This window comes from Lingula anatina, chromosome 9 (genome assembly GCF_051362555.1).
Source record: "Lingula anatina isolate TDL-2025a chromosome 9, LinAna3.0, whole genome shotgun sequence".
Classification (NCBI taxonomy): Eukaryota; Metazoa; Brachiopoda; class Lingulata; order Lingulida; family Lingulidae; genus Lingula; species Lingula anatina.
Genome location: NC_141775.1, coordinates 19,160,976 through 19,177,652, shown reverse-complemented (window position 1 = coordinate 19,177,652; position 16,677 = coordinate 19,160,976). Strand labels below are relative to the sequence as shown.

General features: G+C 36.6%; 1 protein-coding gene across 1 annotated transcript in view; it reads right to left on the bottom strand.

Moving 5' to 3' along the window:
* The window catches only part of LOC106168600 (uncharacterized), a 348,468-nt gene extending 339,458 nt beyond the window's left edge, over positions 1 to 9,010 (bottom strand). The window contains exon 1 of the mRNA XM_086995330.1: positions 8,527 to 9,010. The gene's annotated coding sequence lies outside the window, so the exon portion shown is untranslated. The remainder of the gene's footprint in view (positions 1 to 8,526) is intronic.
* Positions 9,011 to 16,677: the final 7,667 nt, after the last annotated feature.

The window sequence follows — 16,677 nt, the reverse complement described above, 5'->3', positions numbered from 1 at the left end:
CCTAATTTATTACACTGTGTAAGACCGGGTTCCCATGTCTAGATGTATGTTTACTTGAATCTGAATACTCCCTAATTTATTACACTGTGTAAGACTGGTTTCCCATGTCTAGATGTATGTTAACTTGAATCTGAATACTCCCTAATTTATTACACTGTGTAAGACTGGGTTCCCATGTCTAGATGTATGTTAACTTGAATCTGAATACTCCCTAATTTATTACACTGTGTAAGACTGGGTTCCCATGCATAGATGTATGTTAACTTGAATCTGAATACTCCCTAATTTATTACACTGTGTAAGACTGGGTTCCCATGTCTAGATGTATGTTAACTTGAATCTGAATACTCCCTAATTTATTACACTGTGTAAGACTGGGTTCCCATGTATAGATGTATAGATGTATGTTAACTTGAATCTGAATACTCCCTAATTTATTACACTGTGTAAGACTGGGTTCCCATGTATAGATGTATGTTAACTTGAATCTGAATACTCCCTAATTTATTACACTGTGTAAGACTGGGTTCCCATGTCTAGATGTATGTTAACTTGAATCTGAATACTCCCTAATTTATTACACTGTGTAAGACTGGGTTCCCATGTATAGATGTATAGATGTATGTTAACTTGAATCTGAATACTCCCTAATTTATTACACTGTGTAAGACTGGGTTCCCATGTCTAGATGTATGTTAACTTGAATCTGAATACTCCCTAATTTATTACACTGTGTAAGACTGGGTTCCCATGTATAGATGTATGTTAACTTGAATCTGAATACTCCCTAATTTATTACACTGTGTAAGACTGGGTTCCCATGTCTAGATGTATGTTAACTTGAATCTGAATACTCCCTAATTTATTACACTGTGTAAGACTGGGTTCCCATGCCTAGATGTATGTTAACTTGAATCTAAATAATCCCTAATTTATTACACTGTGTAAGACTGGGTTCCCATGTCTAGATGTATGTTTACTTGAATGTGAATACTCCCTAATTTATTACACTGTGTAAGACTGGGTTCCCATGTCTAGATGTATGTTAACTTGAATCTGAATACTCCCTAATTTATTACACTGTGTAAGACTGGGTTCCAATGTCTAGATGTATGTTAACTTGAATCTGAATACTCCCTAATTTATTACACTGTGTAAGACTGGGTTCCCATGTCTAGATGTATGTTAACTTGAATCTGAATACTCCCTAATTTATTACACTGTGTAAGACTGGGTTCCCATGCTTAGATGTATGTTAACTTGAATCTGAATACTCCCTAATTTATTACACTGTGTAAGACTGGGTTCCCATGTATAGATGTATGTTAACTTGAATCTGAATACTCCCTAATTTATTACACTGTGTAAGACTGGGTTCCCATGTCTAGATGTATGTTAACTTGAATCTGAATACTCCCTAATTTATTACACTGTGTAAGACTGGGTTCCCATGTCTAGACGTATGTTAACTTGAATCTGAATACTCCCTAATTTATTACACTGTGTAAGACTGGGTTCCCATGTCTAGATGTATGTTAACTTGAATCTGAATACTCCCTAATTTATAACACTGTGTAAGACTGGGTTCCCATGTCTAGATCGACCCAACAGGATCAGTCTAACTCTAAAGGGGTTTACGCTAAATTGCTACCAACTTAAGTGGCTTAAATGTCTGTCATGCCTTTCGAATCAACTAGGGAATAATTAACTTTCGTGCACGCTCGGCCTCTGGTAGTTAATTATTCCCTAACATCTTTAGTAGGTGTGACAGACATTTAAGCCGCCTAAGTTGATAGCAATTTAGTGAGAATCCCCTTAGAGATAGATCGATTCAAAGTTAGTACGATATCTCTGGGAATGGTCTCTTAGACTGCGTTCCCACAGATTAAGATCGATCCACCTAACTCCCTGGGGATTCACGCTAAATTGCTGTCTGCCGCACTATAGTTAATTACCCCCCCCCTTACAGCTTTTAGTAGGCTGATCAGACATTGAAGCCAGCTAATCTGACACCAATCTAGTGAGACTCCCCACGGGGATAGATTGATCTAAAATCTGTGGGAATGGGGTCTTAGACTGGGTTTCCACAGATTTAGATCGATCCAAGTGGATCGATCTTGCTCCCTAAATTGCTATATAACTCGCTAAATTTCTGTTCCAGGAGCCAAGCGCACACGAAAGTCATTTACCCCCTTACAGCTTTCAGTAGACGGGACATTTAAGCCGGTTAAGCTGACACCAATCTAGTGAGACTCCCCAGGCGGCTAGATCGATCTAAATATCTGTGGGGATGGTCTCTTAGAGATCCCTGACAGCAAAAAATAGTTTTAAAATGTGCTGTAACTGGATAATCTGAAAATATCGTTGACGTCGGAAAATTATAAATTTGGCAATAGCATTGGGAATAATTGCTTTATTTTTTGTGATGTAGAGTCAATATTAATATCCCTGTTCTAATTTGCTGTTTTGGTTTTAACAAATAAACAAACTTCCGAAAAGACCAATTAATTTTTGGGGAAAAAAAAAATATCATTTTCGGTTTTGGGATGTTCTCTAATACCAGGACGGCTATCGAACTGACTTAAAATATTGAAACGCCTCATGTATGATCATATCAATCTAGGGCAGACTTTGGTCTCTTTGTCCTAGTCTTTTGCACTTCTTTCAATCCTCAAAGAATAGAAGAAAAACGTCTGTTGGAAAGCTCCCTATAAGGAACTGATCCCTACAAAAATACGCAACTTGTTGTGAAGTATGTGAACTAGGCCTACATATTGTTATCAGGGAGTTTGGAGGAAATTGTTTATTTAAAAGTTACCGTCTTTGTAGGTTAAAAGCCCAATGAAGTCAATGAAGTAAAGATAAATTTAACGTAAAAGACCATAAAATCAGAAGGAAGTTGTTTAAAACTGCGTTCCCATAACTGACTTTATCCAAGTACTTCAAGTTACGAGGGGGGAGGGGCAGATATTTAAGGCAGTTAAACTGAATGCAATTTAGTAAGAATCCCCGAGGAATTATATGGATCCAGCTATTACGATAGGATTATGGAAACAAGAAAGTTTCCCAGTATCATTTGAAAAAAATCTTTCATCCCGCTTAATGATGCCGTTGAAATAAGTTTGATTCCGATATTTAAAAAATCCTAAAACCAAAAACGAATTTTTCCCAAAATGTAGCTACAGCGTCGACTGTTGGACAAAACGCATCTCTGTTTAATTTTGGGAAGTTATTATTTTTTTCAAACTGCATATTAGAACATAGTAGTGTTTCTATGATTCTGTTTTGTGTAAGACGTGAAGCTTTCATTTTTAGGTGGAAGTACACGGGAGTGGAGCCGTGACTGCTGGATAAAGTTCTAACTCTGTAGGGATTCTCACTAAATTGTATTCAGTGTAAGCGACTTAAATGTTGACACGCCTTATTAAGCTGCTAGTTACCCAACGGGACTTGCCACTATATAGACAATAGAACTGATTATACCGAAGACTTAAATGAACACACGCCTAATTAAGCTGCTAGTTACTGCTATAACGGGGCTTGCCACTATATAGGCAATTGAGCTGATTATACCGAAGTCATATTAGCAAGAACTCCCGCAAAGTTAGATCGATGGAACCCTTGCTCATTGTCTACTATCTTTGAGGACTTAGAGATGTCAAAAATCGTTTTTTGGTAACATTTTCCGATGGCGCGATAGGATTGTCAGCGTTCTGCCATTTTGTTCGGCATTTCTGCCCAGAGACAACGCCAGATGATACAAACTAGGGGACCAATGATATGTAGCAGGAAACACAAACAAAGTCGATTTATGTAGTTTTAGACAAAATTAATCTACAAGAAAATAAAATAAAATGAAAAAAAAATTAATAAAAATTGACGAAACTTCTACATACACACAAAGAAATGAATACATGCATTTTTTGCAATAGACTCATTGTTTGTTGTGCAGCTGAGCACCTTCTTACTACCAGATATATACTTAGATGACATTTTGCAAGGTGAGTTTTCTAAAATAATCGCTGGATTATTCAGTTGACCTGACAAGTGCCAAATCATTGAAATCAATCCTGCATCGTTACCTATCAAAACTCGTTTTAACATGAGTGACGGGTACTTTCTCAACACAGATACAAACAATGCCATCCGATTACTTTGTCAGGCCTACCTAACTACCAGACGCGGCACCAAATGATCCAGAATAAATAAATGGATCGCGCTATCGCTTTTCAAGATGTGTATCACTATGCGCTTTGAAGTACATGTACATGTATCAGACGCGGCACCAGGGATTAAATAAGGTTTTCATGGCTACCGGGACGGACACATTTGACGGAGCAAGCATGTATGGTGAGAGTTTTCCTCTGGTGTTACAAGGCTACACCATCTCGCCATATCGTACCTGGCAAAAACGAGGCGCGCTACCCTTTGCCTATAGAGACTTAATATATTGGCGGCCATCTTGGAAAACTGCCTTAAAAACATTTTCCACTATTAAAATTTTTCTAGTTTTTTAATATGTTGAAATTTGGATATTTAGCTTTCTAAAAAAACATTATTACAATTTTATTTTTTTTGCAATTAGTCCTGGGTTAGGCCATTTTTTTCGCTCAGTTTACTAGTCTAGTATGTATGTGACATGATAGACAGCCACTCTCTCAAGATAAATGCCAAAACATCTCTGATGCTCAAGGTGAGCTGGTATATATTGCTCGGGTGACAGTGTCCTATCTCCCTCTTAAACATACAGTGACTGTCACAGTGCCAGCCTGCGTCCACAAGAGTAGACAGATTTAATCTCTTCAAACAGTAATATCTCAGCACCCAGCTCTGATGTCAATGAATTCCCATGCCCTGATCAGTTTATCTTGGTTATAGAGGTTAACTTTATTGATATGGCGTCTGCAGGTAAACAGAGAATGATATCATAGCTTGCATATCTTTACATACAGGTGACAGGGTCAGTTAAATGAAATTAGATTTAGTGTCCATTGAATATACTCTGTAGAGAAGTTGTCTTGAGAAGACTGTATTTGTAACGACCTTGTTGAACTTGAGTTACACAATGAGGAATTATTCAAGACAAATTTCCCGTTTTTCGGTACAAGTTTCCTTTCTGTAACACTGCAGTCCCTATGCAGCGTTAACAATCGATGGAAATAATTTAACTGTTGTTATAACTTCAACTAAGTTTGCGTAGCTCAGGGTTATAAACCTATGTAGACAGACACATGACTTTAAAATGCATTGGCGCCTTAGAAAGGCGTGCAAGTTAAGAGTTCTCTCATTATTTTAAATTTCCAAAAAGTCGGTGCGGTGCTGGCCAACAAAAGCACTATTCATACAAATGGTGAACGTTGAACTTGTGCCCCCTCCCTCCCCCCCCCCCCCTTGAAGCACCTTTCCTTGTTTATTATGAGAAGGGAAATTACCAAAACCGTATTTTTAAAACGTATCTGAAAAAAAGGAAGTCATACCTAATTAACAAAAATTTTCAGAGATTTTTTAAATAGGGCTGGTGTTGCGTCAGGCGGAGTCCCCGCTTGCTGAATAAGTGGTGACGTCACCCAAGGACTCGGTCTGATAAGCTGTGTGCAGATTGTTAGGGATTAATAAGCTGACGGGTATTTTAAGCATTTGTTATCCTCTAGATATCGAAAATGATATTTTCCTGCATCTAATTATTCAGTTATGGATCTATCTTTGCTGATTTAAAACAAAAAAATGCCCTCGAAAATACAAAATATCGACGTTATAGTTCTCGTTGCAATCAGCTCAAAGTTTTATAATTTAACCTTTCTTTTCTTTCTTTTTTGCGGTGGGATAGAAATCGGTTTGGGGCATACTTTTATCCACAAATAAGATTGTATCACGAAAATTGGCATAGTTGACCACGAGTCAGTGGGCTACAATTGCTTGCCGATATTTTTGTTAATCCTTTTGTTATGGAGTTACGATCCTTTATTTACAGATCTTAACTAAACAAAGGCACTATTTTGCTTTAGCAACAATAATATCCGAAATGAAAATTTAAGAAAAAATTGCTGACAGGGTTTTGGAGTACTAAATGGTGTCAGTATGTTGGTGTTAAAACGGTGTTCGTGGGTGTTCAGGTAAAGGAGAACTTTGACGAACAGAATTGTTTAAGTTTCCAATGTCTTTCACGACATAATGGGCGAATGTTAGCGGGGTTTTTTTCGTTGCTAAAAATGCGTACAGGATGCAACAGTTTACAAAAGGGATGGATAATAGATATCAGTCCCTGTGAATGTTACATGTTTAATTCACAAGAAATGCAATTAATCAAATATGTTTGGCAAAGAGGCAGTAAAGGGCGTGCGATAAGTGATACTACATGTATATACAGCCGTCGAGAACAACAGAGAGGTTTTTTCTGGCAGTACGACAATATAATCAGCACTCTAGTGTAACCAGTGCCAAGAACGCAGGACTGTGTAATAAGTGATACTGTATACATCTTTTTTTTTTTTCAGTGTAAGAATGTACATATACCCAAATATGGTAAATGCAGACTCACTCTCCTCTTACACACACACTCTCTCTCACACACACACGAATATAAGATTTTAATCTCGTGAACAATAGGTGTAATAATAATAATAAAAAAATATATATATATAATAATAATAATAATAATAATAATAATAATAATAATAATAGTAAAGATCGATACCACAATGTATTCAACCAAAACTACAATAGATTATTAAACAAGAAAAAGTGCGAATATATTATTTTGCTGAAGCTAATTAAATTCAAACATGTCTGACCAATTTTCCCATTTTTTTTCAAAGTTTGTTAAATTTAGCTTTTTTAATGCATTAAATCTTTCTATTATAAATTGATTCTTTATGTAATTTATGATACTATGATACTGTATACATCTGTCGAACACAACAGAGGGGATTTTTCTGGCAATATAATCAACTGATATCGTGTTATGGTGATGTGACATTAACATCATGAATCATGTCTTTACCTGGTCTACTGACAAGCAGGTTTCTTTTCTTTAAAAAATTGAGCCGTTTTTGGACGAAAACTTGCTATCATGCACAATATGCACGAAACATCAGCGTCGGCTGAACGTGCCGTTTCTGTATTTGTAATTGGTTATTTAATTATTTATTTATTTTATTTATTTATTATTTTGAGGGTAAAAACGGCGATATATATATTCCCCATAGCTTTCATATTTTGAAATATGTTCCATTGTATTACATTCGGTCATCTGACCAAATTCTACCTTTTTATCTTTTTATTGTTTAACATTTTGTATTTTATACATGCACATAACAGAATGTTATAATTATCATTGAATGAATTACATGTTTTTGTCAACGGCTTGTGGTGCCTTTTCTTTTCTTTGATTTTTTCACGATCAGAACCTTATTTAAAGTTTTTATATATCTTGTGTCCATCCCGTGTCAATTTCGGGACAGTGTGGTACCTGCATACAATTTCTCCATGCAGTAAGCACTGAGTAACATAGATGGTTACATAAATGGGATTCTCCGAAGATGTCTCCCATCTATAGTTACTTAGGCAGAACTATAGTGGAATGGTACGGTGGTGTATTATGGAAGAATATACATGTATGTATAGGACCTATACCATTACAGTTAAAACCTTAGTTTAGAACAACAAAAGAGAATATGTTAGACAACTGTGTATCAGACAGAGATATCTCAGTTGTCAACAGAACTCTCAAAGATACATCTTAGTTTTAATTTCTATTTCTGCCAGCAGAAACAGCTTTGACGTTGTGATGACGGTAATCGACATCACTATTTGTATTGCCTGCGATAAGCGGTTGGTTACGATGTGCTCTCTCTAAATATAGTCACCCAAAATTATTTCTTTGTACACACGATGTACATGCAGTCCTTGCTACGCTGAGCTGACATACTGAACAATAACACTGAACTTGAAATACGGCAGTAAATTATATTATGTTTTCTTTTTATGACTCGGCTTCAAGAATTATCCCTACGGAAATCTAGACAATCTTGCGATCTTTTTTTCAGAGTAAAGTCCAAGAAAGCAGTGAAAAACTGATTTTCCTTCTGTTAAGGACACTCTTGTGAAGCATAGCCTTGAAAAAAAGACTGAAATTAATACTCTTTTAAAACAATTCCAACTACTATATGACTACAAATCACTTCATATACTCCCACGTTACAGTGCCTTTGTGCTCCTGAATCTGTTCCATAATTCGATTCATCGAAGCTATCAATGAGTTTTCAATCATTTCCATCATAATCAAGGATGGATCCAGGATTATTTGAAGGAGGTGCAAAGGCGACCCCTCCCCCCCCCCCCCTTGGTTAAATTTAAGAGGGGACCATTGTTGTGATTTTTTTTCAGAAATCGAAAGAGAAGGGGGTCAGTATCCCCCTAACACCCCCTAAATCCGCCACTGATTAATGTCCTCAATAATATAGGTGAAACTGGATAAAAAGCTCTATCAAAGCTACCTGCAAAATATCAGAGGCGAGTTTTACTTACCATAGGGGAGCAACTAATAACTGCCAAAACAAGCACGACCGATATCCAAGTGACAACATCAAAGTATTTGGCGTAGCTGGTTTAGATTTATTGTAGGACCAGTAGGCCGCTGATTCAGCGAGGAATGACAGCCCGCAGATTGTCTATATGGCTTACATCTTGTTATTTTGATAGCCGCAGTTGTTGCTTTGTAACTGAAATTAATCAGCGAGTACAAGTGCTCTGTGTGGTCGAGTAAATACAGTTTAAATAACACTCACACTTTTGACTTTCTGCATTTATGTCCGTTATCTCAAACGTCCCCACATAAGGTAAATATGATCCTTAGCAACTGTCGCATCCTTCCTCTGATAAACTGCTGCATGTTTGCCTGCAGGGTTAAACGGTTAAAGGGGTTTGATGATGCTCGAGGATTTGTGACCAGTAAAAAATCACATACCTACGGTACATGTGCCAGGAAATGTGTCTGGGATGTAGTGTTACAAACACATCTATTGGCCAGAAAACTATCAATCTACAACATTAGGGCGGGGATTTCCCTTTTTAAGAAATGGCGGGCAACCGGCTCTTTGTGTGCCATTATCTTAACAAGGTGACTTAAGTTACCTGCACATGTTATAATAGAAAATGTTGTTGAAAATTATGATTTACGATTACACACATTTTTTTCTCAATTCTACTGATGTCCCATGTGTTCCGGCCTTTTTCAATATCCAAGTAACCATGTCATATGTGTTTAAAGCAGGTACTAGCATACATGTGTACCTACCAGCACAGTAGCTGCTGAGAGAGGATACTGTCATTGAAATAACACGTTGTATAACAGGTACTAGCATACATGTGTACCTACCAGCACAGTGACTGCTGAAAGAGGATACTGTCATTGAAATAACTCGTTGTATAACAGGTACTAGATACTGTCATTGAAATAACTCGTTGTATAACAGGTACTAGCATACATGTGTACCTATCAGCACAGTAGCTACTGAGAGGGGATACTGTCATTGAAATAACTCGTTGTATAACAGGTACTAGCATACATGTGTACCTACCAGCACAGTGACTGCTGAAAGAGGATACTGTCATTGAAATAACTCGTTGTACTTCTGTGACTTGATTCATAGATATCAGTTATTGCCACGGATAAGTTTCCTTGTCACTTTGTGTAACCTGTGTGGCGTTTTAATTTTATTACCATTATACTTTTCATTCTAATGGCGTTTTTATTGAGTAATGGATTTATAATATTGAAGATATCATATACTTGCAGGCTAAATTTATCTTTGCTCTAAGTTTTCAGATAAGTTTCCAGGTATATTATTTCAGTTTGTAACCATAAATCCCTGTTGTCTCCCTAACCTTGCATAAAGGAAGAATTGCACGTCGTCTATGACGGCATTCCCAGAGATTTAGATCGATCCAACTAGATCGACCTAACTCCCTGGGGGTTCACGCTATATTGCAGTCAGCCGAGCGCGCATGGTAGTTAATTACCCCCTTACATCTTGTACATATAGTAGGCGGGACGGACATTTAAGCCGGATTATCTGACAGTAATCTAGTGAGACTCCCCACGGGGATAAATCGATCTAAAATCTATGGGAATGCGCCCTATTACCCAAACATCAGTAAATGTCGGATATTTTAATTCATTTTTGAGTTGCAGCGCCCTGCGCTTTATTCTAGTGGTGAGTGTAAACGTGCCAAGCATGTGCAGTGGTTATACCCTCCACCAAAGGTCTTCTCATTCTTTTCTACCAGTATCTGATATGAAATTGGTTGAAAGACCCCTTATGAAAGTCAGGAATCAATACACACGCTCCATTTCATATATGGTTGACATAATGACGGGTGATTGAATCATACCATTAAGGCAATGAGATCCGAAAGGTGGAGGTTCCCTTCAGACAAATGATATATAAAGTACAAGGAGCTGTTACATGTAAGGACTTTTTCTTAAAACACTTACGGTGTGATCATTGTGTACAGAAAACCCAAAGGCCCAACTTGTATCAGAAGAGCATTATCCTATATGTAAACAGACACTGTTAACCACTGAACTTCAGCGAAATAAAATAATTAATTAAATAAATAAAAAAAAAAGAACTGAGGGCAATGTCTCCAGCCTTATAAATTCATACACATAGATGTATATCTTCAGAATTTAACTTCATTTAAAGTAATGCAGAGACCACAAGGGGTGCTTGGATCCCTGAGAAGTCCTTGGAAATACCTGAGCACTATGACATAATAACTGCGTCTACTAAAGCATTGCATTATTTGATTTTATTTGCCTCATCTGTAATTTAATATACCTTGCTTTTTGTTTGATAAAGAATTCTCCTTGCAGAGGTGTATTTTATGAAATGACCCAACAAAATAATATAGTTCAATTAAGGTCAAATGACCTGTTTAAATCATAAAAATCAGAATATATTATTATTATTATTATTATTATTATTATTATTATTAATTGAAAATTAAGTTCCTTCTAACTAAAAACTTGGAAGAAACTGAAAACTGCATTTCTCTATGCCAGTTTGACGTGAATGCATGTGATTGTTTCTTGAATTTCCTACTTGCTTTATTCAAATTACTACCGCTTTAAAAGTGAACAAAACGTGTCAGTGTTAAATGTTCATTTGAATGTAATTTTCAGTGTTCAAATTCAAGTTGCCAAATTGGGGGGGAGGGGCATGTAAAAGAGGTCCAGAATATAACGCAAGGAGTGTAAGATCAGGGCAGCCTGTGCGTCGTGTTCTACAAACTTGTTATCAGCTTGTAAAGGCCAATACAAAAGTGTCCGCTGCTCGCGATTCAAGATATGTCTTTTTCTCGTGTACACACACACACACACATATAAACACAAATGGACATACATGTACGCACATCACTTATTTTTATATTAAACTTTTAAATAGTACGTACCTTATCAATAAGTACATATATGTGTTTGTGTTTGTGTGTTTCAGGTTAAAGAAAGTCCAAGACCTGTGTGCATCGTCAATATGAAACACTCCATGTACAAAAAGATCGGGTGTTGTTAAATAAAGAAGGGAAACGATAATACACGCCGATCATATTGCATGTTGTATACATTTTGCATTTTTGATAACCTAAGACAACGGTAAGTACGTGCTATATATTATTTTAACAGGATTTATGTAGAAAGAAGCAAATAGCTGGTAGCATTATATGTCCCCTTTTATGACCCAAAAAAGTGTTTGACAACTTGCAAAATAAATAAATGAAAGTGAGAAATGTGAATATTGGAATTAACTATTGGTGTAAATGCATGTTGGTCACATGTATATATGTGTGTGTTAATAAACTATTGGTGTAAATGTATGTTGGTCACATGTATATATGTGTGTGTTAATTAACTTTTGGTGTAAATGTATGTTGGTCACATGTATATATGTGTGTGTTAATTAACTATTGGTGTAATTGTATGTTGGTCACATGTATATGTGTGTGTGTTAATTAACTATTGGTGTAAATGTATGTTGGTCACATGTATATATGTGTGTGTTAATTAACTATTGGTGTAATTGTATGTTGGTCACATGTATATATGTGTGTGTTAATTAACTATTGGTGTAATTGTATGTTGGTCACATGTATATGTGTGTGTGTTAATTAACTATTTGTGTAAATGTATGTTGGTCACATGTATATATGTGTGTGTTAATTAACTATTGGTGTAAATGTATGTTGGTCACATGTATATATGTGTGTGTTAATATACTTTAGATTACAATTGTAATATAACGCATAGCTTAGGTTTCAGAGCAGCGTCTATTTAGATATTAAGTATCTCTTGGAGTATTTCTATGATACATTCATTATAGCGTGCATTGTTTAAGGGATTGTTTTTATGTAAGATAATTAAAGCAGAACAATGTATATATATCCACGGTCAAGTAGTGTAAATTACTGTAAGATATGGATGTAGAGAAGCTTAACTTCCTATGTATGTAGCTGAACCAACTGGAACAAGATTATCCTTATAAGATTATGCGATTTTGTCTGACAATTTGAAATTAAATAGCAAATACATGCCTCGAACTCGTTTTTATGTATGCTAATTGTACAGGGCAGTATATTCCATAATATATACGTTGCTCGTAAGATGTAACAGATCTCTTCCCCCCACAGACCACCACTGTCGTGTTTTACCGAGGATATCACCATATCCCGATGACACTCAGTGACACATCCACTGTGACATTTAGCACCATGAAGCTGCCATAGAACAAATGATGACCTATTGGCTCAGACCTTGAGGTATGGACAATTAGGAACAAATTTTGATTGAAATGATAATGAACGATGAAATCAAGTTTCTGGCCATTTCTCCCCCACAAAATATAAAGTAAACTCAAAATCTCATTATCTCATTATCAGGATTGGAGATAGTATCGTTCATATACGGACTGCCAAAAAATCTTGGTGTCTACCTTGATTCTACTCTCTCAATTGATAATCTACCACATACTGTATTACAGTGTAAAGTGTAAATAGCACATCACATTATCTCCATGGCAACTATAACACACACACACACACACACACACTCTCTCTCTCTCTCTCTCACACACACACACACACACACACACAGACAGACAGACACACACACACACACAGACACTCTCTCTCTCTCTCTCTCTCTCTCTCTCTCACACACACACACACACACACACACAGACAGACAGACGGACAGACAGACAGACAGACACACACACACACACACACACACAGACACACACACACACTGTGGCCTAAAAGCCAGCAGCTGATCCATGCACTACAGCAAGAGAAGTGGAATACGATTCCAAGAACGCCATCTGACGCCTGATACCCCTGTCACACTAGAGGCAGAATGAACAAGAATGTCGTCGGAAAGACAATTCTTTGTGCATTCCTGGATATTCAGAGAGCATTCTAAAAATTGCGAGTGCATTTCAAATAGGTTTACCCATTCTTGTGGTCGGCCTGAATGTTTAAAACTTCCGAAGTGCATTTCAAATGGAAAATTATCGAATGGCATTTGAATAGCATTCTAACAGCACTGTGACTACATTCTAAATATTCTCACAGCATTCCGACAACATTCGAAACATTCTGATCACATTCGAGGGATATTCGAACTGGCACGCGACTTAAGACCCCCGTCGCACTTATTCGGAACCAGCAGGAATCAAGATAGAACCAGCCAGAATGAATTAATTGAAAAATTCGTGCCATAATCGGGAGTAAAAATTTCAAATTGCAGTCAGAATATTCCGAATGAAATTCAAATGCCGCACGAGTGTGGTTTGACTGCTGGCCGAATGCAGGCAGATGTATGTTAGAAGGTGCCTCGAATGATACATGAAGCGAACTCAAATGCAGTCAACTGCTCCCGGTATGGCTGCCAATTATGGTTTGAAATGTAAAAAAAATTAAACATAACGCAGCTGAAATACCTAAAATACTTAATTAAAATTACTTTCTCACATGTTTAGAATGTAACACGATGCCAATAGTGTATAAATAATGCCACAGGAATGGTAACTGGTCATAATGTTTCGAATGCTGTAAGAATGCCGTGATAATATTTAGAATGCAGTCATAGTGCAGTTAGAATACTGTTCAAATGTCATTCAATAAATTTCCTCTTGGAATGCACTTCCAAAGTTTTTGACATGACAAAAACATTCAACCCGGCCACAAGAAAGGGTAAAAATATTTGGAATGGACTCAGAATTTTTAGAATGTTTTAGAATGCTCTTTGAATATCCTGGAATGCACAAAGAATTGTATTTCAGACGCCATTCTTAATCATTCCGCCTCTAGTGTGACGGGGATTTTATATCCCGCCAGAATGTTTCGAATGTGCCTCGGATGAGCTGAAATATTAATGTTGCCAGCAATCAAACTGCACTAGTGCGCCTTTCAAAGTATATTCAAAATATTCTTACTGCCTTCTTACAGCATTATAAATATTCCTAATTTTCCAACTACATTCGAACTGCTTTTGAGAGATAATACAGTCGAAAGTGCACTCATCATTCCAGGTGAATTCAATCGCATTCTGAGTATTCCAACGGTACTTTTACAATTATTAAGGTCAATTTGAATTTTTCCCCGAATGTGGTGCGAATTTTAAAAATTCTTCGTTCAGGCTCATTCTTCTTCATTCTTGCTGATTCCGAATAAGTGTGACGAGGGCTTTATCTGAAGTATGCAGGCACCAACAGATCGCGGCCTGCATTGAAGCATTCCGAGGCCCTACTCAGTATTGACTGTTGAGACTTTGTGTTGGGCCAGTGCCAATTTCTTTTGCTAAGTATTTTTTTTTACTTTGGAATTATTTTTGAAACTTAAAATTATTTGTCTCTGTATCTCTGTATGCCAATATTCATAACAAATGATCCATATGAAAAAAAACCCCAAATTTTGACTTTAAAATGTCGACAATAATTCTCAATTACTCGCCTTTTACGGATACTTGATCTTAAATGTACACAAAGTCTGTGCATTTTTGTGCTTTACAAACAAAAATGGGAGAAATGAAAATTAACTATAAAATCGTATAAGTCCCAGAAAAAATTTACCAGTTCATTAAAAGAATATCATCAAACAGCCGTTCTTTTTAATTATTTTTAATTGAAATGAACATATTACAAGATCAAAGATGTTACACGATAAATGTGAAGACTTTTGCATATATGTCTATGCTTTAGTGGGGAGATCATACAGAAGATAACCCGCACGTCAGTTTTTGAAAGAAGGATGTCGTTTTCATAAAGTATTTTCAGTATTTTACTTCAGTGTTAACAAAGTGACCTTCCTGTTGTGATTGTTGATTGTTTGACAGATAATTATTATAGAAAGACTACACAGATGAACAGTCATCAGAAAATATAACATGATATATGAAATGTTAAAAGTTGATTTTTTATGCATGACAAAACATGACTTTAGCACATGAAAATTTACCGCAAGTTTTTTTTTTTTTCTATCAGAGGTGCCGAGTGACTCCATCTTTCATTAGCTTTCATGCATTGTTATACATATGCTATTATCCCTAGAAACCCAATTAATTACATGAAAGACACTGTATGTTTAATTACATGAAAGACACATAAAATGACTAATCATGTATGTGCAAAAGGCCTTTGCGATGGGATTTAATCGCCACAAATAATGACCTCAGACTAAAGGTGATACCACTATTACTATAAGCACTCGGTTGGAAATTGTGATGCTTATGAGTTATGGAATTGCAACAAATCACCATGCTTGTACTCAGTAGCGATTTGCGATGCTTTCCAGTTAATGAGCCCAGTATTACAATATGTAAAATCTGAGCAATATGTTTCATTTCGAGTATTGAAGGTCCTCAATTCACTCTATGCCTCAGCCGCCACCAATAGGTCAGCAGGGTTGATGGCTACTGCTGTAGGTAGGATACACCAGTCTATCATCATCCTCAGTGGCAATGTATCTGATCAACTGTCCCTGTGGACTCAGTGCCACTATCCTGTTGTTATAACAGTCAGCAATGAAGATGTGGCCATAGCTGTCTGTACACCCTACCCATGGTACATACAGCTGACCAGCACCTCTGCCTCTTGTGCCATGCTGGTACAATTGGTCACCAGTAAGTGGCAGCACATGTACACAGTCACTGAGCAAGCCTGATATCTCAATGTTAAAATGCAAACTTTAAACTGTTATGTGTTGTGAATCAGAGGGCTGTTCCCATAGTGTTTTCTGTGATGAATTTTTTACCAAAATGGTTATTTACAACTACTTAACAAGTACTATCTAGTACTAGAGCACTGTCTTAATCATGGAGAGTGTCAATCTATCGTCTTTTCAACGTGGTTAAATTCCATCTGCATTAAATTCTGTAGGGACTTTGGCTTGCCCGTATATTTATGAACATATTTGATGTTGTGTGTTAATGAAGAAAGTACAGCATAGGCAGCACTATAGACAAAAGCAGATGCGGCTGAGGAGTGAATGTCCAGACAGAGTCTGTCCATAAAAAGGAAAACAAGACATACACTGGTGTGTAATTCATATATTGAAATAAACACAAATGTCAAAAGATATGAATGTTAAGGTGATAACTGTAATAACTGGATTATCTATATATCC